A 27,046-nucleotide genomic window follows, 5' to 3' on the forward strand; every position below is an offset into this window, starting at 1 on the left:
CTGTAATTGTCATAAACATTCAAAGGCAAAAAATAGAATCACTCAAAGTCTATGCTGGAATTTCTATCCAGACATCGTTAGAATCCCCATGGTGTTATGACAGAAAGAGACATTTGTAATACAGAGACTCGTGAACTGCTCCCTTTCATAGCTATGGACACACGTTATCACCCAGACACTATTTTAATATCAGTCTCCTAAAGATGTCACAGACGCCAGTGGGATTTCAGATCCTGTTAGTTAATGTTAAAAAAATAATAACGAAATAAGAAATAAATGGGTAGAAAAGCAGTACTAACTTGTCTACTGTATTAACATCCTTTCCCTTTAGTTTTGACCTATCCATTCCAGAGAAAACTAATTGTTTGATATCAGACTCATCTTTAAATTGTGTGTGGGTGTGTCTAAGTGGATGCGCAAGTGAGGATGTATGTGTGGCTATTTGACAATGATTTTGTGTGTGTGGTGGGAGGGTGCTGTTTTTATTCTTGTTCTATCAGAACTGTTTTAAAACAGCAGACCAAATTCTAAAATATCTTCATTTTTATTTTCTCCTTTTTGTATGCATACAAAACCTTAATTGTTTTTCCAGCACACCAATTTCCCATTCATGTGGGATCCCAAAGTTTAAAAGAGGATCTTGGGCCCTGCGAGATAATCTAGCAGCCAAAGTCCTTGCCTTGCACTTCCAGGGATCTCATGTGGGTACTGTTTCGAATCCGGGAGGCCCCAATTCCCATCCAGCTCCCTGCTTATGGCCTGGGAACACAATCAAGGACGGCCCAAAGCCTTGGGACCCTGCACCCACTTGGGTGACACAGAAGGGGTGCCTGGCTCCTGTTGTTGCATCAGCTCAGCTCCGGCCATTACAGCCACTTGCGGAGTGAATTATCAGACAAAGATCTTCCTCTCTGCCTCTCCTCCTCTCTATATACCTGACTTTCCATTTTTTTTAAAAAAGGATCTTTATCATTATTTGATTTCTGCATACTTTTTTGTTTATTTACTGTCTTTAATTTAATATAATCTTTATTTTCAGTTATTTTTAAATCAATTCAATGTAACTTGTAAATACGATAATTTCTAATAATTTCTGTATATTTTTAAATGTTTGTTCCCTGTTTATTATCCTTTTGTAACAGGCAAAACTTCAATATTAGGTTGTTTTTAAGATGTAATTTAAAAAAAAATGTTGGAAAGGCAGATTTACAAAGAGAAGGAGAGACAGATTTTCTGTCTTCTGGTTCACTCCCAAGTAGCCACAATAGCCAGAGCTGGACTGTTCTGAAACCAGGAGCGAGGAACTTCTTCCAGGTCTCCAGTGTGGGTTCAGGGTCTCAGGCTTTGGGCCATCACCTACTGCTTTCCCAGGCCACAAGCAGAGAGATGGATGGCAAGTAGAGAAACCAGGACACAAACAGGTGCTCATGTGGGATCCCAGTCATGCAAGGTGATGATTTAGCCGTTGAGCCATTGCACCAGGCCCAGAGATTAGGTTTTGAACAAAGGTAAAGTACAATGTGCTAATTGCATCTTTAGTGGCAAATTTATGAAAAATGAGTGTATCCTAAAAATTTTAATCTCACATAAGCATTGAAGTTATATCTATTTTTCTTTTTAAGTTAAAATAAAAGGCAACATTGTCCTTTGCTAATGTGTCATAAGGTATGAATGCTATGAATACATGTATATATGCATTTTAATCAAAATTATTTTAGTAGTATGATCTACATGAAAAGAGAAAAGAACTTTAAGAAAAAAAAACATTTATGTACAGACTATACAGGAAGAATCAAGTCATAAGTTAGAGATTCATCTGACATAAAATGAATTTTTCTAATAATTTACCAATCTGGCAAATGTATCAGTTTTTTTTTTAAGATTTATTTACTTTTATTGGAAAGTCAAATATACAGGAGAAGGAGAGACAGAAAGATCTTCCGGCAGATGATTCACTCCCCAAGTGAGTGCAACGGCTGGTGCTGCGCCGATCTGAACCCAGGAGCCAAAGAGTTGTTCCAGGTCTCCCACACAGGTGCAAGGTCCCAAGGCTTTGGGCCGTCCTCAACTGCTTTCCCAGGGCACAAGCAGGGAGCTGGATGGGAAGTGGAGCTGCTGGGATTAGAACCAGCGTCCATATCAGATCCTGTCACGTTCAGGGCAAGGACTTTACCCACTAGGCCATGGCACCAGGCCCGATGTATTAGTTTTATTAGAGTCATTCCAAAATGTCCAATAAGACCAGTGGATCATGGAGTTCTGAAATATATGCTAATAACTGGAAATTAAATGACCCAAGGTGCAGTTGCACAAAAAAAGAGTGGATGCACTCTAGCACCAAAGGTAGGGTTTTACTTTCTGGAACTTCCTACTGTTGCAATATGGAAACACAATGCCTTCTTTAGTACGAAAAAACTGAAGATCTGGATGATTTGTGTCAAGGGAATATAATGGTAATCTACTTCCCCCAAATGCTTATCTTTATCCACTTCCTGTATGTGATTTTGTGTTTTTTGACAATGAATTTTTAGTGTATGAATAAAACCATAAATTATGCTTCATAATAATCTTGAAAGCTTAAAACATGCATTACTAACTGTGCATTTCCAATTCCCTTCTTTGGGAACCCATGATCTGATTCAAGTGCTATATCTAGGTTACTTTATTGTGTGCTTTAAATATATGCAATGCACCTTTTATGCTATCTACAACTGTTAACACAAACACATCTACCAAAAGCAAAATCCTTTATCATTTACATTTGTTTTTCCATATTTTTATTTTTCTTTGTTATACGTTTATTAATACATATTCAGATATTTCATATTAGAGAAAAATGTTGATTCCCATAGTAGGATTTGTGGGTGGGCAACTATCTTTCAGTTATTACTATTTAAAGCATTAGGAAATATTCCTTCTAGAAAAACTTCCCCGTGCAATCACATATAATACATATAAACACAACTATATAGCCAATCACTTAAAAGGGGAAGTACAAATGAGTTTACAGTTAATTGTCTACTTAAATAAAATATGGGAATGAATTTTATAGCTAATAAAAGATTTATAGCAACCAATTAAGATGCTGGTTAGGTGGAAGACCTAAACTGAACCCTTCTCTTCCAGCTTTGGCTTTGCATACCCTGCCTGCGGAAGTCAACTGTGCCATAAATTATCAGGTAGGAACTCTCTTTTCTGTTTTCCTGTTTTTATTTCCTTCTTTAATTTCTTCATATTCTGTTTATTGCCTCTCTTCATTTTCATCCATAAAACACGGCCCATATTTGATTAAGCTCCATATCATCAGTATTCCTTTATTTGACTAGTGAAAAGTCTATCCAGCCTACCCTACTTCCTTTGTCCCATTGAATGTCCTTACTGCGTTTCATCTCAGTTATAATAACATCATTACCAAGTTTCAGATCTCTTATATCCCCTATTTTGGATTTCAACATAATGAAAAAGTTATAAACTTTTAAACACTCTACTTTGACTACACTATTCTAAAATGGTTTTATCTGTTGCCATATTCTGGCAAAAATAAATTATTGTTTTTCATTCAGTGTAAAATCGTTGCCATCCAATGGTTTGCATAAGAAATGGGGCTGGAGACAGAACTTACAGAGCAACTGCAATTATTGGTATATGCATAGGCCGATGGGAGGAAGGACTGAGCCAGGCCTCGTGCTGACAAGCACACACAATAGTCATGTCTGGGATGATTTCAGCCTTGGTCTTTTTGGGGATCCCCCCAACTGAACTGCAAGACTCAGATTTCTAACCATGGCGAGAGTTCTAGTACTGGTGGACTGATCATAGAATGCATGTTTCAAAACTAAGCCTACTCAATGGAAAAGACAGAACAGTGGCTGACATGCCCAAATAAACATGGAGAATATGGCAGCCCACTGAGACTTACAGAGCAGAGGAAGGATGGCAGAATAAATTGGACAACTACCACAGCCAAGTGATGACAGCAAATATCTGGGCAAATGGAGACTCTAGGGTGCCACTGGAAGGATTTCATCATCTTTAGACTGGTGAAGTCTACACCATTTCAGAGCTATCAAAACCACTTAGGCAGATCCCTTGGAACATGCCCCATATCGGGGACCCTGTGTTGGTGTTAGGTGACCATTCCCTATTCCTCGGGGCTGAGGTGTTTGGAAGGCTAGGTGTGGCTTCATTTGTCTCCCTTCTTGCTCCAGATACAGCAGGGTGGAAAAGTAAGTTGAAAGCAGTGGTTTCACCCACTTTCCCCTAACCCACAATCCTTCCTACCCTGAATAATTATATAAACATCAAAAAATTTAAAAATAAATTTTACAGAACTATCTACATTGCCTAGCTGCCTTTTATTATGAAGGTTTTTGTTTAGGAAAGATGATCTAGTTTCTTTTAACACCACGTAATTTGAGTATATCATTTAATGTTAATTATTTGTAAGATTTTATTATATGTATTGTATTAATAATAATTATCTTAAGAGCATTTCTTAAAACTCAACTAAAAAAAAACAGTTGTTCAGATCCTGGACCATATTTTTTGGACAAATAAGCATAGTTTCTAATATGTCTAATAAGTTACCCCACAACTTATAAATCAAGCACATCTATTAAGATAATTTGATTTTTTTCTTATGTCATTCTGTCACGTAGAAAGAAGTAGAAAATTGCAAAAATTTCTAAAAAGTGTCTAATTCTGCTAAAAGGAAGAACATGAAGATGGTTTACTTGTCATTTTTCCAATTAATTCTCTTCATCACATAATTTTTCCTGAAAGTCAGATGCCAGCAGCTGTCTTGTTAATACAGTGCTTTTATATTCAAAAGTTACATTTATAGTAAAAAAAAAATGAAGACTGTCAAAATATCAGTTCAAAGAAAAAGAAAAGGAAGTGAAAGAGACATGATATATTTAGAGATAGACATTACACACATATATAACATTACATTCATATGGATGGAAATTATATAGTTATGTATATATATCTAACATCACATATATATTTGTGGATAGACATTACACGTTATATAACATTGCATATATATGTGCATATACATATACATCTAGATATATATATATATATACACATATATGCATGTATATCTAGATCTATGGATAGATATACAGACACACATTACATTATATATAACATTACATGTATATTTATGGATAGATATTATATAGAGAGAGATCTATATATGTATATATACACATATATATGCACACATATGCACATATGTGTGTATATATAGAGATGTACATATGTATATATATTTGAGATTTTCACCATAGTTATTAGACAATAAGATATAGATTTTTCTCTTGTTACTTTTATCTTATTTACTTTTTAATTTGTTTTTTTAGTAATGCAGTTTCATAGGCTCAGGGATTTCTCCTTCTGGTCTCCCTATTATCTCTTCTGCTACTGTTTTTCCACATAATATTACGATAGTTTAGTTCTTCAGCCACAGTTACAACTGATCATTATGCTATTTAAGTGTTTTATGACTCTTTACGTATAGACAATGGTAGAACGCCCAGCATACTATTGTGAAGATATATTTAACAATTTCATTGGGATTTTGACTTTCACTTGGGCGTAGAGATGCATACTTGTGGGGAGCCATGCAGTTGGGTCGGATGGCATGGGTGCGTGATGAGCACCGCACCTCGGTTAGCAAGGCTATGAGGAGTTTCTGGCTGCGTGGCAAGGCCAGGCAGAATGTCTCTGGTCACCTCATTGCTGCCTCACCCCATTGTATGGACACTCAGTCGCTTCTCTGATGTTTCATAGATTTTTCCTGAGTATGTTGTTGTTTTTCTGCTAATGTGAAATCATTCCTGTAACTGGTATAACACCTCAAATTGATCAATCATTACAATAAAAACATCTTTAGCGACGTAAGGCTATGACACACAGCTGAAAGTATACAATAGTACAATTGAACCCACAATGTCTCCAAACATCCTGTTATATGCCCACTTTTGTCCTGAGGTTTGCCCTAATATAAATAATGTTTTCCTTAAGAAATGATTTGATAATATCTTGGAACAGATGGCAATCATGGAGGTACAAAGAGTTTGTTTACCATGCGCCTCGAACTGTTACAACACATGATATGATGCATTTTGGTTTCTCACCATGGAAAGCAGAAAGTATATGGGGCATCTTCTAAAGGGAAACAAATGTGAACCCCCCCCCCAAAACATGGCTTAAAATCTCAACCTTATATTGGCACTTATATTTAGGGAACAAAAACAGTTTATAAAAATTTCTGTCTTATATTGGCACTCATATAAAGGGAAAGAAAACAGTTTATAAAGATAAAAGGAAGTTTCTTGTACAGGCCCTCTGTAGATTGGCTGAGTTGCCTTGATCCCTTTCATTGCCTTTAACGAAAGAACAAGAAAAACAAACAATTAAATCACCATTAAGAATAAAAAATAATTGGGTCAGCACTAGGTGAAGGTGACGGTAATTAATGCATGACTTGCTTATAAGATTTAGCAAAGAATCTATTATATGATTATATAAAATCCTTTCATTTATGATCTTTTTCTTTTAATTTTGTACTCTTAATCTTTTAAGCAATATTAGTTTGTGTTTAGTAAAAATTGATCTTGAATATAAGTAAACCACTTGTCACTATGTAACCGCATGTGCTGCCCACCATGGAGTTCCTGGCTTCAGCCAGGTCACTGCAGGTTTGAATGAGTAATAGCTTGCTGAAAATATTTTCTCTAAAATAAAATACTAATAATGTTTTTTAAGATTGATTTTGTAATCATTCTTTTGTAATGAAGTAAAAATGAAACAATTGGATGTTTTGTAAAAGCTTGTGATGATTTGTGTATAAATAAAGAAGGCAACTTGTCTAAGTTGTCCATTATGAGCATCGTGCCATAGTGGTCCATGCCTCCTCTGCCTCTCCCTCATATCTCTTCTCTTCTTGTCTTCTTGACGATCCATGCATCCTTTGCAAGCTCGCAAGTCAGCCGGAGCAAGTCTCTGGCACATACTGCAGTGTATCTGCGCTTCTTTTTATTTTTTTAAAGATTTATTTTATTTTTATTACAAAGTCAGATATACTGAGAGGAGGAGAGACAGAGAGGAAGTGGAGCTGCCGGGATTAGAACCAGTGGCCATATGGGATCAAGGCGAGGACCTTAGCCACTAGGCCACACTGCCGAGCCCTATCTGCGCTTCTTGATATGCTAGTCTCCATTATACAGTTCCTCTTCATGCATATATGTGTATACAAGATTACCTATATATCTGTCGTTCTTGTATTTTCCATGAAAGTTGCCTTGAATCAGAGAGAACATATGACCGTTGCCCTTTGTGATTGGCTTATTTCATTAAACATAGCAATCTCTTGTTGGGACAATTTTGTTACAAGTAGTAGAATATCATTCTTTTATTTTTATTTTTTTTAAATTTTTATTTCAAGGGTGAGAATCAATGCAGTCCCCCGCTACTACAAATTATGCAATCAAGTTTTCCATATTTGGGGAAATCACAGGGGTCAGCACATCCCAAGTGCAATGGATGAGCCTCACCCTGGGAAAACTACCTGCATGATCATGGTATCTTGCCAGCCAGGTAAGTATTTATTATTTTTTAATGGCTGAGTAGATGTACTGCTTTATGTATCTGTTCCTCATTTGAATAGGTATCTGAATTGTTTCTATGTTTTCACTATTATGGATTATTCTGCTATAAATATAGGATTGCAGGTCACTTTTTCTCAAATTTAAATTTAGCTTCCTTTGGATCTATCCCCAGGAGTGGGATAGCTGGATCAAATGGCAGATCAATTTTCAGTTGTCTGAGCACTTTCCAGACTGACTTTCACAGTGGCTGCAGTAGTCTACACGCCCACCAATAGGAAATTAGGCTACCTTTTTCCTGATATTCAGCCCAGCATGTATTATTGGAAAATTTCTGAATGTGGGCCAATCACACTCAAGTTAGGTGAAAGGGACATCAATGTGGTTTTTATTTATAGTTTCCTAAATAGCTAGGACACCTAAGCATTTCAAATATGTCTATTAGCCATTTGAATTTGCTCTTCTAAAAAAAAATCCCTGCTTATTCCCCTCTCTCATTTTTTGCACAGGGTTGTTTATCTTGCTGTTTTTGAGTTTCAGAAGCTTTTGTGAATTCTGGATATTAAACCTCTATCTGCTATGCAGTGTACAAAGATTTTCTCCCCTTCTGTTTGTTGTTTCTTCACTTTGTTGACCATTAAGGTTTTTCTTAAAAATTCATCAGAAGTTTATTATAGGAACTAAAGTATTATAATAACAGTACTATCATTTTATAATAACATTATGAAAACATCCAGGTAGATGAAGATCAGAGAGATGATGCAGCTTTACTTTCCTTAGGATTAGGGATACAAAATAATGAGGCAGAGTTTCAAAGCATAAAATCTTCAGCAAATTATTTCAATTATTTCAATAAAAGATCTTTAGTAAAGATCGCTTCAGACATTTCAGCTTTGAGTAAAGAAAAAGTACCTTTGGTGCACTCTTTCTTGGAAAGATAATGAGAACTGTGCTGGAGCAAAGTAGAACACCAACCTTGAGTGAATTCTAACTCAACACAGAGACAACTTATTGACGTCCTTAATGAATTGTGTTTGGCTGTTCCTGTATATGACCCAGCCCCAGGGTGGTTTTTTGGTTTATTTTGTTTTTCTCTATTATGTACTTTAGATGTCTTACAATTCTCAAGAAAATAGCAGGTGGGTAGTCTATGCCATTGTGTCAGAATGTTGTGCACTAATGATAGATATTTGATGGACAGCCCATAAAATTTCAAATACTCAATAAAAGTCTGAAAAAAATTTTAAGGTGGAAGGAGACCCTGAACTGTCGATTCATCCAAGACCAATGCCTCTGGGAAGTTAACCAGTTTTTAGCATGAAACAAAGGCCAATCTCCCTTATAATATCAGTGTCTCAGACATGTGTTAGAATGTAGGGAGACAGAGAAGTCAAACCTATAACAAGTTCATTAAGAGAAAGAAAAAAATCTGTCATCTTAGTGAAGACATTAAGACACATATTTTAATTCACTGTATTACTTTGTTTAGCACAAGAATTAAATAAATCTCATCTCTCAATACTAACTGTACAAAAATGTGGCTGACTTTATTTTCTGAGAGTGTCTCACAAGTAGACATTCTCCAGAGAAATACACCCTGTTGGGTGGAAGAGGTTTATGTGCAAGGGAAGTGAGAGAAAACAAGGAGAGCAAGGATAAATTTTAAGAAATAGGCTCATGGCTGTCGATGCTTGCAAGCCACAAGTCTGTAGAGCTAGGTAATTCTGATTCTAAAGTTAAGAAAGAAGCAACATGTGATAAAACACACTGCAAAAAACATGACATATGCAAACATGTTTTCTGTTTGTTCTAACTATAAGGCAATTAACTTCTTTATTGTCCATGAGATTGTGTAATTTTAAGCCTTTTGTTCTAGGAAGTCAAATGAAGGTGCCAAAAATGTAGCTGCTTTATTTTTATTATTTTGTTTGTTGCTTTTGTCTTCTCAGCAATATTATTACTGTACCAATCTGTTGAGAGTTGCAGCTTTTTGTTGGTGGCTTTTCCATGCTTGTGCCTTTCTGGGCTAAATTCAATAAAATTTTCATAGAGGATGTTGAAATATGATATTAAAAATACCACAGTAAGAGATCATGTTAATGCACTCACTCAACACAGATGTTTAAATGATGATAAAAAATATTTTCATTGACTGTGAATTAAGACTTATAGTGAGGCTCCTTGAATAACGTGAAATATTTAGGCTTCAAATTTAACATCTTTAAGAAGAATGTGAATGTGAAGTTTAGTTTGTGTGGAAATGTGTCTCAGTTGGGAGGAGGTTTTAGTGCAGTGGTGCAATTGCTGAAGCCATGACCTGAGACAGTGGGCTTCCCTAAGCGTCTCAGTGCCTCCACTTGGGACCTAACGCCTTCTTCCAGTGCCTGGAAACGCCCAAGGAAATGGCACGAGAACTTTGAACCCTGTCACTCACGTGGGATATCCAGATAGAATATCTCGATATCCCGGCTCCTGATTTTGATCTGGCATAGACCGAGACTTTGAAGTCTTTCGGGGAGTGAATCACATAATGAAAGATTTCTCTCTCTCTCTCTCTCTTTATCTTATTCACTCTAATTCTGCTTTTCAAATACATAGTCTGTACAAAGATTCTGAATAATAAGAGATAAATGTATCCTGTTAATTATTTTAAATATATATATACATATAAAATTTCTGAATACTTTGTTGCTCTTAATGGAGACAGCTAAAAAGCATCTACTCAGAAATGACCACTATGAAACACAGCAGAGAAAGACATGTGCATATATTGCACAAACTTACTAATTAATCGTATGCAAAGTTTCTAGTAAAAATGACTGTGGACAACCATGAATCATAGCAAATTGTCAAAGTAAAAATAAGCATAGGGTCTGGCGCCATGGCCTAGTGGCTAAAGTCCTCACCTTAAACGCGCCAGGATCCCATATGGGCACCGGTTCTAATCCCAGCAGCTCCACTTCCCATCCAGCTCCCTGCTTGTGGCCTGGGAAAGCAGTTGAGGACGGCCCAAAGCCTGGGACCCTGCACCCGCATGAGAGATCCGGAAGATGTTCCTGGTTCCTGGTTTCGGATCGATGTAGCACCGACCGTTGAGCTCACTTGGGGAGTGAATCATCGGCCGGAAGATCTTCCTCTCTGTCTCTCTTCCTCTCTGTATATTTGACTTTCCAATAAAAATAAATAAATCTTAAAAAAAAAAAAGTATCTAGGACACATTATATGACTATATACACATTTATATTTATGTTTATATACATGGAAATATATTAAAAGTACATTTCAAAAATATATTAAAGTATGTATTAAATATAAATCTATATATTGAAATATGTATGTGTATCAATATAAATGTACTCTCTAGTAAGTTAAAGCAAATAATGTATTATTTAAGACATTAACATTGGGAGTTTTCTTATAATAATTTTGCAATCATCAAAATTAAAGGAATATGGATATAATCCAGTTTCATGGATAAGAAAGGTTTCATTGGAACAAGGCTAATAAACATAAATCAAAGTTTAAAATAGTCACAAAATGTGTTTGCCAAAGTTTGTATTGAAATATAACTTTGTAGAGAATCAACTTTGATTGTGGTGAATGTAACAGTTTAGAACACCAGAGGAAATATTGAGATTTTCCAATGAAATCTGTTTTTTTATACTCAGGGGGACAAGTGATGCTGACTGAGGGACGTGGTGCCCTGCCACCCATGTTGGAGATAAAAGCTGAGTCTTTGACTTAGAATTTTGACCTGGCCAAGCCCTGGTTGTTGCAGGAATTTGGAAAGTGAACCTGCAGGTGGAAGATGCCTATCTCTCTCTCTGCATTTCTCCTCTTCTTCTTTTAAATCAAGTAAATTAAAAAATTCAAAAATTGGCCTTCTTATTTTTTGTAAGATAACACTTTCTTCATAAAAACGTTGTTGAAGCCCATGTTCTTTCTCCATATTGCTTAGTGATTATTCAGTTGCTGTGCTTAGAATTAATTAGTGACAGAGCTTATCTGGTTCAATGTTTTCAATGTTTTCATTGCTTAAAGCTTTTGGAAATCACATTACATTGACTAGTGTGATTGTTACATACATTTTTCTTAACCTCTTCACCTTTTAAACTTTATCAAATGTGTAAACTTCCTAGAATCCTATCTGAAAGTCCTAATATGTCATCATCTTATTCCTTTTCTTGTTTTTGAGATTTTGTATAAGGTGTATTGGGGAAAGTTCTGCATTTATAATAACTGATTATAATTTTGCTTAATTTTTGTATAATTCCTGGAATGTAGTGAAAACATTGTTTGTTTGTTTGTTTGTTTGTTTTTAATTTCCAGATTAAGATGTCATCTTTGCCCTCAGGGTCTGGAATATGAGATATTTTTTTCTACCAAGCACTTTGGCATCACACACTGAAGGACTCAGGCTTATTGAGTGTTATACATTTTGTTTAGTAGAGTTGTTTACATACATTAGAGAGATATTAAAATCATAAATATCTTAGTTTAATTGTTGAGAGCTTCTCTCAAATTAAAATAAAAGTAAAAAAACTTTAAAAATGTTAATACATTATTTTTACATGGATTTTTTTGGTAAAATAGTTTGTTTTACGGATGCCTTCTTAAATTTTCAACTGCAAGTTTTACAAATTAAATTTGCATTAAGATTTAAAACTGCTCATTTCTATTATGTTCATAATTACAAGAGCCTACATAAAGTTCTATTGCGTGTAAATCAGTTTATCTCAAGATATAATCCCATCCTCTCATTAACATTGTAAGCTGATTTTTAGTCAGTTTCTGTATTTTTTTCATTTATTTATTAATTTGAAAGGCAGAGTTGCACAGAGGACAGATGGAGAGATCTTCCATGTGTTGAATCTTTTAAATGGATGCAAACATTAGGGGCAACATCTAGACCCCTGAGTTTCTTCTCCTCCCATGTTGGTGGAATGGGCCTAAGGGCTTGGGGAATATTTCCTTACCTTTCCAGGAGCTTATTGGAAGTGGAACAGTAGGGATTGGCATGCATAAGAAAGCCATCACTGCAGGCAGCAACTTTACATGCTGCACGACAGCATAGGCCTCTGTGAACTAGTTGCATGAACAAGAATATTGAAATTATCATCCATTAAATATCCATCCCAAAGCTCCTGATGCAACGTGCATTGGTACACCTTACAAGTCACATTTATTAAAACAGATTCCAGTATTTCTTCTCCAAATTGAGTATATCCTCTTTCGTTAGGTGCTACACTTTACAAAGAGTGATCACAGAGAGAATTGATAAATTAGAGATTTTTAATAATAAATCTTACTCTTCATCATCACATCAGTGCATCATGGAAAGGGTCTACTTGTTTTACATATCAATTTGACCAATTCAGTGGCATCTCTATATGCTTCAAAAGGCAGCAAGAATTTACTATTAGGAAAGAGTGCCTCACCTTCACAGCAAGAGACATTCTTTTAGATAATCTTTAGAACAAGCTAATGCTGAATAACTTAATGGCATGAGGGAAGAGACCCATGTTGGAAAGGGAATAGGGGTTGTTTACTAAGGGGAGAAATGCCAGTATCAGGTGCAACACTCATCTAACAGTAGGAAGACTTGTTACATTAACAAGATTTACTGACAGACTCCATCTGTGTCTTCTCACCAAACAAGGTCACTCAGTCAGATACTATGGAGTCTAATGAGGAAATGCCAAGTCTCTGGAGTGATAATGGAAGTTCAATCTGACTTACGCCTCAGGCACTGGCAATATTTTTAGGCTAGAAAATAAAATAAGGTACAGAAAAAGGTCATAATTTGTATCGAGCTGATCCACTTGAAAAATAACTGCATGTAAGTGAGTATGCTTGATATTTTTCCCTTTTTCCTGAGATTCAAGGTTACCTTTCTGTTCTCCAAAGTGTTTCTTAACAGTTTTTACATCACACATGAACTTCATGCATATTATTAGGTTAAAAACTCCATTGCATATCAATTATATTTTATGTCTGAAAAAGTAACTATCTTAAAATGCAAAGTGGGTTGGCTAATTTTATGCATGGGATTGTGTGATTAACTCTTACTCAAGAATTTGTGCATCATATTTTTGAAACTCAGAGATTAGATGATTGGGGCTGTGATGTAAGTTACTTTTAAATATCATTTTGATTGAGCCAAGGATCTTTTAACTATCATTTTGGCTTTGAAAACAGAGTAATTTCTGAGTGTCAACGTCCTTAATGAACAATGATTGACATACGCTATTTAGCTGTAGTGACCCTTTCAGATATAATTTCTTTCTCAGACTCATTGGCTATGTTGTGACTCTATGTACCCTCAAAAAACTGTGTCAATATGTCCTTCCTAATACTCACTTCATAAGTTCTGTTTTGATTCAGTAGTTTATAACTATTTGACGCCGGAACATGGCTACAATTTTTACCTATTTTTACGCTCCCCTTCATTTTACTTATGTATTGCCTATTCATTTATTATATATATGCATATATATAATCATAAGCATTTAACTCAGCTCTCATTAACTATAACTATATTATGAGATAGAAATAAAGAAAAAGAAAAAAGAAATGAGACAGAGAAAAGTGAAGAGAAAGCAAAGAAAAAAGAAAGAAAAGGAAGCATTTCTGCTATCACACACTTATTTTTTATGTCAAGAGAAACGTCTTCATTAAAATGAAAGCAAGCGAACAAAAAATGTCACAAGGGCCCAGTGGATGGCTCAGTGGTTAAGTTCTCACCTTCCAAGCTCTGGGATCCCAAATGGGTGTAGGTTAGTGACCTTGCCTCTCCACTTCCGTTCCAGCTCCCTGCATTTGGCCTGTGAAAACCGTAAAAGGTGTCCTAAAGCCTCTTTTGCACCTGCATGGGAGACTCGGCAAAACTCCTGGTTCCTAGTTTTGTATTGGTTCAACTTTAGCCACTGCAGCCATTTAGGGGCTTAAACTAGCCCATGGAAGATCTTTCTGTCTCTCTTTCTCTTCATAAATCTGATCTACCTTTCTAATAAAAATAAATAAATCTTAATTTTAAAAAGTTACAAATATTTACTTTATTTACTATAATGAAGCCAAGAGTCCTAAACATACTAGAGTTTCCTCATGTCAGGGCTAGGAATAAAGTAGTATAGTCTACTTAAAATGTGACTGTGACCAAATATAGAGAAGGCAAGCAAACAAAATCAGCTAGGATGTAGCTTCGATCCATTTTACTAAGCTGTGGAAAGTGGAGTCATACTCCTATACAAGCACAACAGGCTAACAGGTGCAAATGCACAGTTTTTGTTAGAAAACAGCAAATATTTGAGAGCAATTATGTAATCCAGGAAAGGATCAAGAAAGCTACTATTGGAAAAATTATTTTGTGAGTTTGGTCTTGATGTGATCAAGGATGATGCTGGTATTTAAAGCAAGGATAAGATTTAGATATTTTATTTGGCAAAATGAAAACATGTAATAGCTACTGATTGGAAACCAGAGTTTATACTAAAAATAATCAGTCAGTATTAGACTAAAACTACCCATATTATGATTATTATTATTAATATGCTAGGGATTTCATAACATTCTCATACACAATTAATTTTTAAGTCTTTTTAAACTCACAATTTTGTTTCTCTTCCAATGCTTTATGTCACCTTCAAATATGTTGCTAATTCACTCACATTTTTGTTATTTTTTAAATAAAATATGAAATGTTTCTGGGGCAAACACCAGAATAAAGAATATTGCGGAGCAAGGTTCAGAGTTTATGTCTCTGTGATCTCAAGTTCCCGTATAGGGACACTGCAGGAGAAATATGTCTCTTCCCTGTATCTTCATCCTTGCACATAGGATGAAGTCTAATGCATCTCAAGGGTGAAATCTCTGTATAAATACATCAAGAATGTTCCAGACCCTTCTGAATTCCTTTTCATGGTTTAAGTTCTCCTTTCTGATGTTTTTCATTCTGTGTTCTTGTCTGTCATGTGTTTATACACTTGTATTGGATGGGAGGATTTTGTGCTTGTGTGTCTATCATTAGTGCAATTTAGTGGATAATCTGTCTAAATTATTGAATTTAGCGAGCCTGTATCTATAAAACAGAAGTATAACATGTGGAGTACATATACCCACATCCTCCTGTCAGTCACTAGCAATGCTGACATTTTTGTCAACCTCCTTCTCATCAGTCAGATAACCTATGACTAATAAGATGGTGATTTTTAGGTAATAGGGATTCTGAGACTCGGGAAATATAATTTTATCATTGCTTTTTAATAAATAGGTTCTAGTCACTAAGAACTTGAGAAGTACAATAAAGACTGGAAAATTTTATTGATTTTATAAAATCATTCTTCATCTATAGTCTTTTACTCCAATTTTTCTGCTTCCAATTTATTTTCCAAGTAAGTCGGTCTTCCACTAACTCTGTTATTTCAAATTGTCCTTGAAAATATCCCCATAAAATCCTCATGTTGCTAGAATGGCCAATATAGTTCTTCAACTAATATTTAAAATCTTTTTTCAAAGTTATTTCAATTTCTTTCTCAAAAAATAAGAAGTATTTTTAAAAGGTATTATTTTACACCTTTTAACACATTTACTTCAAATATAGACATTATATATATGTTCATAATATATATTTTTGCAAACAGAGATATTGTTCCAGTCAAATGATATATTCATAACAAAGGTTTTAACATTGGGGGATGAATTGCATATATTCATTTACCTGGAATGATTCAATGAAGCAAAATTTCTAATAATATTCTCAACAGTATGTCATCATATAATTTTTATGCTGATTATGCATATTAACTTGTACAAGTAAGAGAAAACATGATATTTGTCTTCCTGGGTTTAGCTTATGTCACTCAGCATGATGGTCCATAATTGTTCCACATAGCAGATACCAAGCCCTCTTTCTCTATTTAGTTCTTTTGCCTATATCTCTACCTTCTTTGCTTGAATCTCTACACATTCCTGCATTGGAAATACTAGAAATCTCCACGACTGTCAAAGGACTTCTTGGAATCTGTATCTTCAGCCTATTGAGTGCCAACTAAATATGGAGTGAAGGTGGAACTTTAAACATCAGTGGCACATTTCATGTAATCTCTCCATCTCAGTTGCTTCCATATCTCTCCATCACAAAATAAAAGCTAATTTATTTATGGAGACACACTATACTGTGACTAAAAATATAGAGTCAATACAGGAGGAAAAGTTAATTCAATCAAAGTGCAAAGAACTATCCAACCTGCAACAGAAAAAAAATCAATCAAAGAGCTGGACGGGTTACAGCCCATCTGTGTATAGGTGGAAGCAGTTTATCCAACCAACAAATATACTTCCTTCCCAAAGTGCATGCTAACTGTGAAGATGACCATCAGCAAGCTGACACAGAGATTGATGTAGTGGAGACGAACAGAATATAGACTGGATATTAATGACACCAGGGACTTCTTTACCAAAGCACCTTGCAGATGCAAGGACATGATGACGGCTTAGGGGAAATAAGGCCATATAAAACGAGAGTCCCAACAGTGTTAAAAAAGCAGTACTGCTACTCAGAAATGACTCAATGATTTCGATGACAGTTATTTTATTTGAAAAGGTTGTTTTGAGGCCTCATAATGGAACTGAACTCTTTAAACTTAATAATTGTGAGGGAAATCTGGAAGAGAACAGCTAGTTAACAAATTCCATGTACTCCATGTGCTAGCCATTAAAAAATTAGGGGGAAACTTTAAAAAAAAGAAAGGGGGACAATGAGGAATGTGATCAGGAGAAAAGACTGGTTCTTTTGAAAATATGAAAAATGGGTTCACTTTTTGTAAATTTTCTTCTTGTTGTTAATTTTGTATTATTGCTTTTCATTTGAGGGGATATATAGTAACTGTGTAATGGAGACTAACATATCCAGATGTGAGGGTACAATGCAGTGTGCATCTCGACTTCCAGACAAAGATGGACTCCCAGTGAAACTGTTTGCTATATTTTGAAAATAGGATGCTGGACTCTGCCATTGTCCATGCCCGCAATGATGGACATATGACTGTTTATGAAGAACTATACTATAGTAATGATACAGAAGAACTTAATGGAGAAGGGGAATTATTGGGGAGGGGATAAGGGAAATCCCAGGACCTAAGCAACTCTATCATAAAATGATAATAATAATAATAAAATAAAAAAATGAAAAGTGAAAAATATGAGATAAAAAATTAAAAATTTACAGTTAAAAACATCAAAATTGCTACATGAGAAGAAAAGCAATATATTTAGCACATTAGCCAGTGAAGTTACTGTGGCAATCCAGGATGTTTGACCTACCAGTACCTGTACCAATAGTTAACAAACTATGGTGTTTAAGACACATGGTCAATGTAGAGCAAGAAATGCTTTTCTTGAATTATACTATTAAAATTTATCAACACTGATTAGCAGAAGACAAATATCCATCACTTCCAATTTAGATCTGACTTCTTCCTCAGACTGAGAGGCCAAAAAACAAACAGGAAGTTCTTCCATGAAAAATGGATTCTGACAAAGTTCTTTGCTGCCAGAATGTTAAGGAAATAAGAAATGTGAGGAATCATTTTTCAATAATTCCTCAGGTGCACCCATGGTGATGTGTTAGAATAATTGCAAATAGGGGAAAAGGAAATGCTTATTTCTTTGATAGCAATTGGATAAAATCTGATATGAGCAATCTCCATGTCAGGAATGCTTTTGATTTATAGAGGATAGAATGGGTTGTTCTGCTCACCAGTAACACCAGTGCAAAAACTGGATGAAGCAAGTTCATTTCTGGGATTGCAATAAAATGATGAGGCTAATCTAATTGTGGTAATATCTGATGCGAAATCTTTCTTTGAAATATATGGCTTTAGTCCCAGAAAATTGGTAGGTATCAAGCTATGATAAACACAATTTGTCAATCCATATCAGGAAGGTGTTTCATTCAGGGAGAGAATAGAGTTGTTCATACTCCCTGGCTGATTCTAAGGTGATGCTAATTTGCCCTCTATCACAAGGTAGTCTGAAGGAATTTGGACTGATTTGACATTCTGTAAACATTGCAAGCTCACACTAATCAATCACATTGATGACATTGTGTTATTGAATCTGGTGAGCAGAAAATATGGGCACTTGGGACTTTCTGTGAGATAATGAGTTATAAAAATCTGAGAGAAAAACTTCAGAAAGGTTTAGGAATCTAAAATTGATGAGATTTTTAGAAATTAATTGATCTACATTATATCAGAAAATTTTCTCGAGGGTAAAAAAGAGTGTTTCAGTGCCTTCACTCAACACTTAATTGATTAATTAGTTTTCTTAATATGAGCAGATTTCACAATTTTTCATGGACAGATTTAAAAGACAAATATGAGTTAAGAATGAAAATACAATTTTGACCCGACACAATAGTGTACAGGGTAAAGTCCTTGCTTTGAACGCACCAGCATCCCACATGGGTGCCGGATCTAATCCTGGCAGTATTCCACTTAAACTGGAATACTGATATATATGAGATAATCTTAAAGATTATAATTTAACTAATTATATCATATTTTAATATATCATATATTTATAAAGGATACAATTTACTATATTATACATTGCTCAGATATGCATTAAATATATAATCATTTTCATATTAAATCCTATTTTTAATTAAAATTAACAATTTAACAATAAATTAATAAAATTTTGTTTATGTGCACATTTACATAGACGTAAAAAAGGTAAGAACGTTTAAACATATTAATACAAGGTATTATTTTTTTATTTTTTATTTTTTTAAAGATTTATTTTATTTTTATTACAAAGTCAGATGTGCTGAGAGGAGGAGAGATAGAGAGGAAATGGAGCTGCCGGGATTAGAACCAGCGGCCATATGGGATCAAGGCAAGGACCTTAGCCACTAGGCCACACTGCCGAGCCCAAGGTATTATTTTTTATAATGAATAGTTTTCCTAGTAGTTCACCCCTCCTCTCTCTCTCTCTCTCTCTCTCTCTCTCTCTCTCTCTCTAATGTTCTTCCTCTTTTCCCATTTTTCATATTAAACATGTAATAGACAACCACATCATGGGTTGCACATTAAAATATTTCTGTAGCACAAGTGCTCATGTAGTTAATCAACATATTGTGACTCATATACTGTGGAATTATATGAAACCATATCCATGGATTCAGCATGATGAAATATTAGTACGCTCTTAGATTTGCCAACCTCCCATTACTCTAATTAAAATATTTGAGCGAAGTTAGGACAGGTTTTTTTGATCAACAGTGCATTAATCAGATGACCTTTATGCACCAGCCATCAAGCATGGCCAGAGGATGGTGGAAGGACCATTGTACACTAAGCCAGGAAGCGGGGACGCAAAATAAATGTTGTCTTGAAATTATTAGCCAACCATTAACATATGCCGTTTGGGATCAAATACTTGGGCCTTTGTGGAACACTCATATAATATTCTGCCCTGGCCCTGAAGTTTTGTGTCTGTCTCAGATCACAAAATGTGTTAATTCTATTACCTGACTGGCAGCATGTGCTGCACTATGTTCAGGATTGTGCATAAGCAAACAGATTTGACAAGCAGTTCAAAATAAGGTTTTAAATATGAAAATGAACTTCAGTTTCAGAACTGGACCTAGGGATAGTTTTGATTGTAATGATTAATGTGTACTTCTAACTTCTCTATTCTCAAAATACGCATGGAAAATATTATACAAGTTTTAAATAAATTTCATTGATTTTGAAATATCTAATAAATTTGTAGCTATCAAAATAAGAATGGCAATATAAATTTACAAAGTTTAAACATTTTCAGATTTTATCAATGGGTAATACATTTAGAGGTTGCTAAGTGTATTTGTTACAATAGAACTAAAATTTTGATGTTTGTAACTCTTTTTCAATTTTTATAAAAATGTATTGGAAAGGCAGATACACAGAGAGAAAGAGATACAGAAAGAAACATCTCCTATCCACTGGTTCACTCCCCAAGTGGCCGCAAGGGCTGAAGCTGAGCTGATCCGAAGCCAGGAACCTGAAGTTTTTTCCGCATCTCCCACATGGGTGCAGGGTTTAAGGGTTTGGGCCGTCTTCCACTGCCTTTCCAGACCACAGGCATTGAATTGGAAAGAAAGTAGAGTAGCTGGGATACAAATTGGAACCCGTATGGGATGACAGCACCTGTAAATGGAGGATTAGCAAATTGAGGTATTGCATTGGCTCCCCAAATAAAACCATTCATATTGTTTTTGTCTAAAAACAGAATTTTATTGAACAGCTTCACTCTCAAAATAATTAATTAACAAAGCAAGAGAAGTCAAAATATTATATCTTCATCCTATACTAATTTGTAGAGTAGTTCTGGAAAATCTCTTTCAGTTCCAGACATTTTCTTATTGAATACATATTTGTAAAATAAACTTGTCACAAGAAGTATAAAAACTCATTGTTAGACCCAAAATGTTACTCAACCAGTAATGAGCCTTAATAGCTTTTTAAGATGCCTATAGAATCACAATATTAATATCTAAGCTCAAGATAACTTGCTGTTACTTTATTCTAATGAATACCTAATTAATTTTGTGCATTCCTCCTTAGAACAAAAGAAGGAGTAACCACAAGTTTCAAGAAAGAGTTGTAAAGTGGTCTTAGAGTGCTGAAATTTAAATCGGCTCTTTAAATATTTTATACATATATTCTATGTGGATTCTAGTGCTTTTGTATTTATACATTAACCTTATTCCCTAGTGAGGGATCATTTTTTGGTAAGAAATATGCTCATTAAATTTGAAGTAGTTTGGGACTAAAAACAAATAATAAGCATATCTGTGTAGTGTCGGATGTACTTTCACCTTGAGCTCTATCAGAATTTAATGACTTCTGAGACATTTTAGTTGGTTTGAAAGCTTATTTTCAGTAAGCATTATCACACCAAAAAGGCGTATAACAGGAAGCAAGACATATAGACCGTATAACCTTGTGTCTTCCTTGGCAAATTTATTAACTCTATGCACTTTTAGTAACTTTTCTTTATGAGTTTCTGAATTAAACAAGAGAATGTAGCAAGCACTTAGGGAGAACAGGATAGCAAATGAAATTCTTTATGAAACAATGTGCTTTTATTTTGTCTTCTATCCAAATAATGTTCAGATAGTAATTATCAGAAAACTTACTCCAATCAATAGACAACGAATCTAGCAAAAGTAGGGATTGACCCTACTCTTAAAAGACTAAGCTTAGATTAGACTAAAAAGGGCTATTAAGGTTTTTTGTCTAATAAAGACTCAGGAATTAAATAATAAATGTACACGTTAGATAAGGTCAATAATGCGTATTTGAAACTAACAGAATATTCTTCTAATTTCCAAGGATTACAAAAATTTGCAATACGTGAGTCTATATATGGAAGAAGTTAAAGTGGAAGCATTGATAGAGAAGTAATGAAATACAATGCTGCTGTATCATTAAACATGCAGGGTACCAAGAGTTGAATGAATATTTCTGCATAGGAACAAAGAAGCAAATCAATGAAGTTCTTCCAAATACTAATTCCTGACATGCATCTTGCTAGGGTATTTTAACATGGAAATAAAAAATGTGCTGTTTAATTTTTACATATGATAGACTAGTGATTATTCAAAAAGTATAAATGCAAATGAATTAATTATAAGTTTATTATTCTAGAGCAATACCTTTATAATTTTGTGTATTTCAAAGTTATCAAAATGGTAAAGAGGTGAAGCACCTATGATCTACAGTAACTCGCACAAAGTGCTCAAGAAATAAATATTGCCATAAACTTCTGAAATTTAAGGTTTCTTTGTTATCACAGGGAAGCTAGTTAATAAAGCACCATATAAACATTTTTCATTTATTTTTAGAGCAATCTATTTGCAGGTACATCACACTGTCTATTCTGAATGATTTACCTGTTTTCATCTGCGTATTTGTGATTTATGCTTTCAACCTGACTCTTTCGGGTTACAGTGTTGGAGAAAGCAAGCACAGAGATCCCCATTTTAAGTCAACACTTCTTTCAATAAAGATAAAGTAATCACAAAACCTCATACAGTGGTTCCAATAGTAGTGTATCTTTCATGGCATTTTCACTTGCCTCTGAATCTCCTGTGGAATTTACCGTGGCTAAACACGCTCTTCCTACAGCTTAGTTCTTTGTAAAATTGATAAAGAAAAGTCTTCCTGCAGCTTTGCCTCTGATTCTCAAACGTACATCTCCAGTCTACAAAGACGTCTAGTAACAAACAAATGTTCATGTAAGAAAATATTTAACACTAGGCTTTTCATATTCTTGGATCAACATTAGCATCAGCAAAAGTACATCCCTACTTGTGGAAAAGCGAAAGATCTCTTATGACTAATGTTTACAATATACCTGCCTTGTGCTTAAAATGACTACAAAAACTTGTATTCCCACAAAATCTATTTCTTAATGAGATTTGACACAGAAGAACATGTGTTACTTTTTAATACATGACTGTATATACTCCAAGATGCCTGTCCAAAATATTGTTAATCTTAGAATACACACTTAATTGCCTAACTTGATTCCTCCCCCCAAATAGTGCATAATTAAGAATATCTATGAAGTTAATATGTAATGCTAGTTTTAAAGCCTTTAATTCATAAGCATAGTTACTTTTGTAAAAGAGGGGAATTCTCAGGACTATCTTTGTAGCATAGTGAGAACTGAATCTATGAAGCCAGAATCCCGTGGGGACACTGATTCCTGTCTGGATTCTTCTACTTCCAGTCCAGATTCCTGCTGGAAAAACCACTGGAGGATAGCCAAAGTGCTCAGGCCCATACTACCCGCAAGGAGACCTGGATGAAATTCCTGAGTCCTGGCTTCTGTCGTGCCCAGCTCTGACCCGTACACCCATCTGGGGAGTGAACTAGTGGATAGTTCTACCAGTGGAACTCTGTCTACATCTCTCCCCCTCTAGCTTGCCCTCCGATTTGACAATAAAAATACAAGTAAATATTTTTTAAGGGGGGCAGTTGTCACATTTTCCACATGTCAAATTAAAAGGATTTTATTAGATCAAATTTCCTACCATCATACGTGTTCTCAGATTCTTTCCAATTAGTCAAATAAATCAGTCAACGATTTATGTCATAAGGATGGGAACTTGTAGATAAAATTCCAGTAGGAAACCCGCATAACATGATGGTATGCAGTAGTTTTGTGGACCCACTTTTGTAGGCATGTCTTCCACAAAGAGTATATTTCCCTGCCCTGTCATTGCTCTGTTTTATCACAAATATTTCTCTTTGTCACAAGAATATGGATTCCAATTTTGTTTTACAGAACATTTATGAATACTCACACACATACTTCCAACTGTAAAAGTGATCAATGCAGAGATTACATTTGGATAGAGAATGATACTTCAGAAATTGCTTTCATCATATTGATTTGTGCTATTTGAGTGAAAACATTAACAGAACATTCTTAATTGATGGGGTCACTAAAAGAAAAGGAAAGTTTCTTACAAGAATGGGAAGGGAGAGGTTAGTCGTAAAAGTAACTTTACTTTATACTTTTAACAGTATGGAAAGCCAAGACAATGACAATGAAAACCCTGATGCACTCTGAGCTCTTCCTGCAGATGCTTGTATTGATAATCTCCCTGTAAAAGAGAGGGTGAATTTTCTGTTCAAGCAACCGATTGAACTGTAGTTTTTGACTGTAACTCTGAAGGTTTTTAATATGACTAATGGACTAAAATTAATTTCCTAAAGGGCTAAGTACATTTAAGCTTACTTCTATGCAATATCTTGTTATCTAATACTCTGTTCATATTATGTTATACAATACAAACTGTTTAACCATGTATTTACTTGAAAGACACAGTGAGAGAGACAGAATGAGAGACAAATGTTTCCATCTTCTGGATTATTTCCTAAATAACTGTAACACCATTTCGGCTAATCGGAAGCCTGGAGCTAAAAGCAACATCCTAGTCTCCCACATAGGTAACAGGGTCCAAAGTATTTGAAATATCTTCCACAGTCTTTCCATGAGCCATTAGTAGAAACTAGCAATAGCAGGAAACAAAATAGCCAGGTCTAAAACTGGTGTTCTAATGAGGGATGCCCTACATTGCAAATGGAAATTTAACAAAGGTGAGTTGCATTTTTTGATAGTAGAATAATATTCAGCTATGATATTAGCACTTCATTCCTTTCATCTGATGAGGCATCCCTCGTTGTATCCAGCATTTGAGCTATTGTGAAAAGTGCTGCTGTAGACATAGTGGTGCAGGTGTGTTTTTGATACAATGCATTCAAGTCATTTGGGGAGACACTCACTAGTTATATTGCTGGGTAATAAGACAAGTCTAATTGCGAACTCTCCATGCTGTTCCCTGTCATGGCTGTACCAATTTAAGTTCCAATGAACAGTGCCTCAAAGTTTTATTTTTTTCCCATAGCCTCAGCAGCATTTATTGTTCAGTCTTCAGTATTACAGCAATTCTTGCAGGAGTGAGATGACACACAACTGTGGTTTTGCTTTAAAATAAGGAAAATCTAATTCTGGGAGAAACACTGGTGTTTCACATCCTGTAAACCCATTGCTACATTAATATATATATATATATGTATATATATATATATGTATATGTGTGTGTGTGTGTATATATATATATATATATATATATATATATATATATATATATATGGCATGGTGCAATAACCTAGCAGCTAAAGTCCTTACCTTGAACTTGCCAGGATCCCATATGGGCGCAGGTACTAATCCCAGCAGCCGCGCTTCCCATCCAACTTCCCACCTGTGGCCTGGGAAAGCAGTTGAGGACTGCCCAGAGCCTTGGCACCCTGCACCTGTGTGGGAGACCTGGAAGAAATTCTTGGCTCAGCTCCAGTTGCTGCAGCCACTTGGGGAGTGAACCATCACACGAAAGACTTTCCTCTCTGTCTCTTTTCCAACTATCTGTAAATCTGACTTTGCAATAAAAAATAAACAAATCTTAAAAACAAAACATATTAGCATTCTTCTGTTCTCTTTATTTTTATTATTTCTACTTTACCTGCCTACAAAACAGATCCACAATTAGACAATGATAAATCTATTCTGGGGTAGCACCATGGTATAACAGACTAAGCCTCTGCCTGTGTTGCCAACATCCCATATGGGTGCCAGTTAGAGTCTCAGCTGCTCCACTTCTAGTCCTGCTCCTTGTTGTGGGCCTGGGTAGGCAGCAAAGGAGGGCACAAGTGCTAGGTTCCCTGCAACTCACTTGGGAGACCTAAAAGAAACTCTTGTCTCCTACCTTCAAAATGGCCCAGCTCTGACTATTGCAGATGATTGGAGAGTGAAGCAGTGGATGGAAGATTCTTTCCCTCTCTATCTCTTCTTCTCTTTCTGTAGCTCTGCCTTTGAAATAAAATTCGAATAAATCTTTTAAAATCTATATTGATAAATAGAAATTTTGTATTATTGGGGAATGCAAACTATTTAATGTTTAATATTATGCTTAGGGTAACTATTAAATAACATGAAAGATTCCATGAATTCACATTGACCTCTTTTGGAAATTCTTGTTTTAATTTTAATAGTGTATGTTTTTTAAGCAAATAAAATGGGAAACACAAAAGTCAATCAAAACATTCCCATGCCCAATGCACGTATCATAAGGATTCAGTAAAAATTAACACATTTGTAAGTACATCTTCTTAGCAAGTGCCTTTATTATGCCCATGTTATGTTTCTCTCTTGTTCTTGTATAAAGTGAAAGCTGGTATCACAACACCAATTTCATCGCCTTCAGTTTGCATTTACTTTAATAGCCTACATAATGATTTGAAAGACAATATCCAAAGCAAAAGTATCTACAAGCCATTACACAGATATAGTACTTCCAGAAATAAAGTTAATAATAAGAGTGATGATTTCAAATAGAAAAAAAATACTCTATAGTTTAATTTTTCTATGAGAAAAAAAATCACTTGCTGGTTTCAATTTATCCTGTGAAAATAAACAGGCTAAATTACTGCTTTAATACTTCCCTCAATTAGTTAATTAAACTGGGTTACTCAATGACTCATTTTCTCAAACTGATGTTTTATTTAAGTATGACTGAGCCAGAAATTTCAAATTACAATAACTGAATTCAGTCTAAAGACTTAGAGTGTGTTTTGTTTCCAACTAAGAGACTCATAGAAGAGTGTGAAATGCAATAAAATAGAAAAATTAAAATTCTAACAACTTCATTTTCCTCAATGACGAAGACAAATGCTCTCTCTCTCTAAATAGAGAGAGCTATATATATGTATATTTATAGATATCTATATATAGATATACATATATAGATATAGATATAGATATAGACATATAATTATAAAAAGAAAAGATTCCAAGCCTTCTATAGGAACAGG

General features: G+C 34.9%; 1 non-coding gene across 1 annotated transcript; it reads right to left on the reverse strand.

Moving 5' to 3' along the window:
• Positions 1–7,452: 7,452 nt before the first annotated feature.
• LOC118757978 (U1 spliceosomal RNA) lies at positions 7,453–7,616 on the reverse strand. The gene has a single exon (XR_004995478.2). It is a non-coding gene; the product is annotated as a U1 spliceosomal RNA (small nuclear RNA).
• Positions 7,617–27,046: the final 19,430 nt, after the last annotated feature.

This window comes from Ochotona princeps, chromosome 5, assembly GCF_030435755.1.
Source record: "Ochotona princeps isolate mOchPri1 chromosome 5, mOchPri1.hap1, whole genome shotgun sequence".
In the NCBI taxonomy this organism is placed as follows: domain Eukaryota; kingdom Metazoa; phylum Chordata; class Mammalia; order Lagomorpha; family Ochotonidae; genus Ochotona; species Ochotona princeps.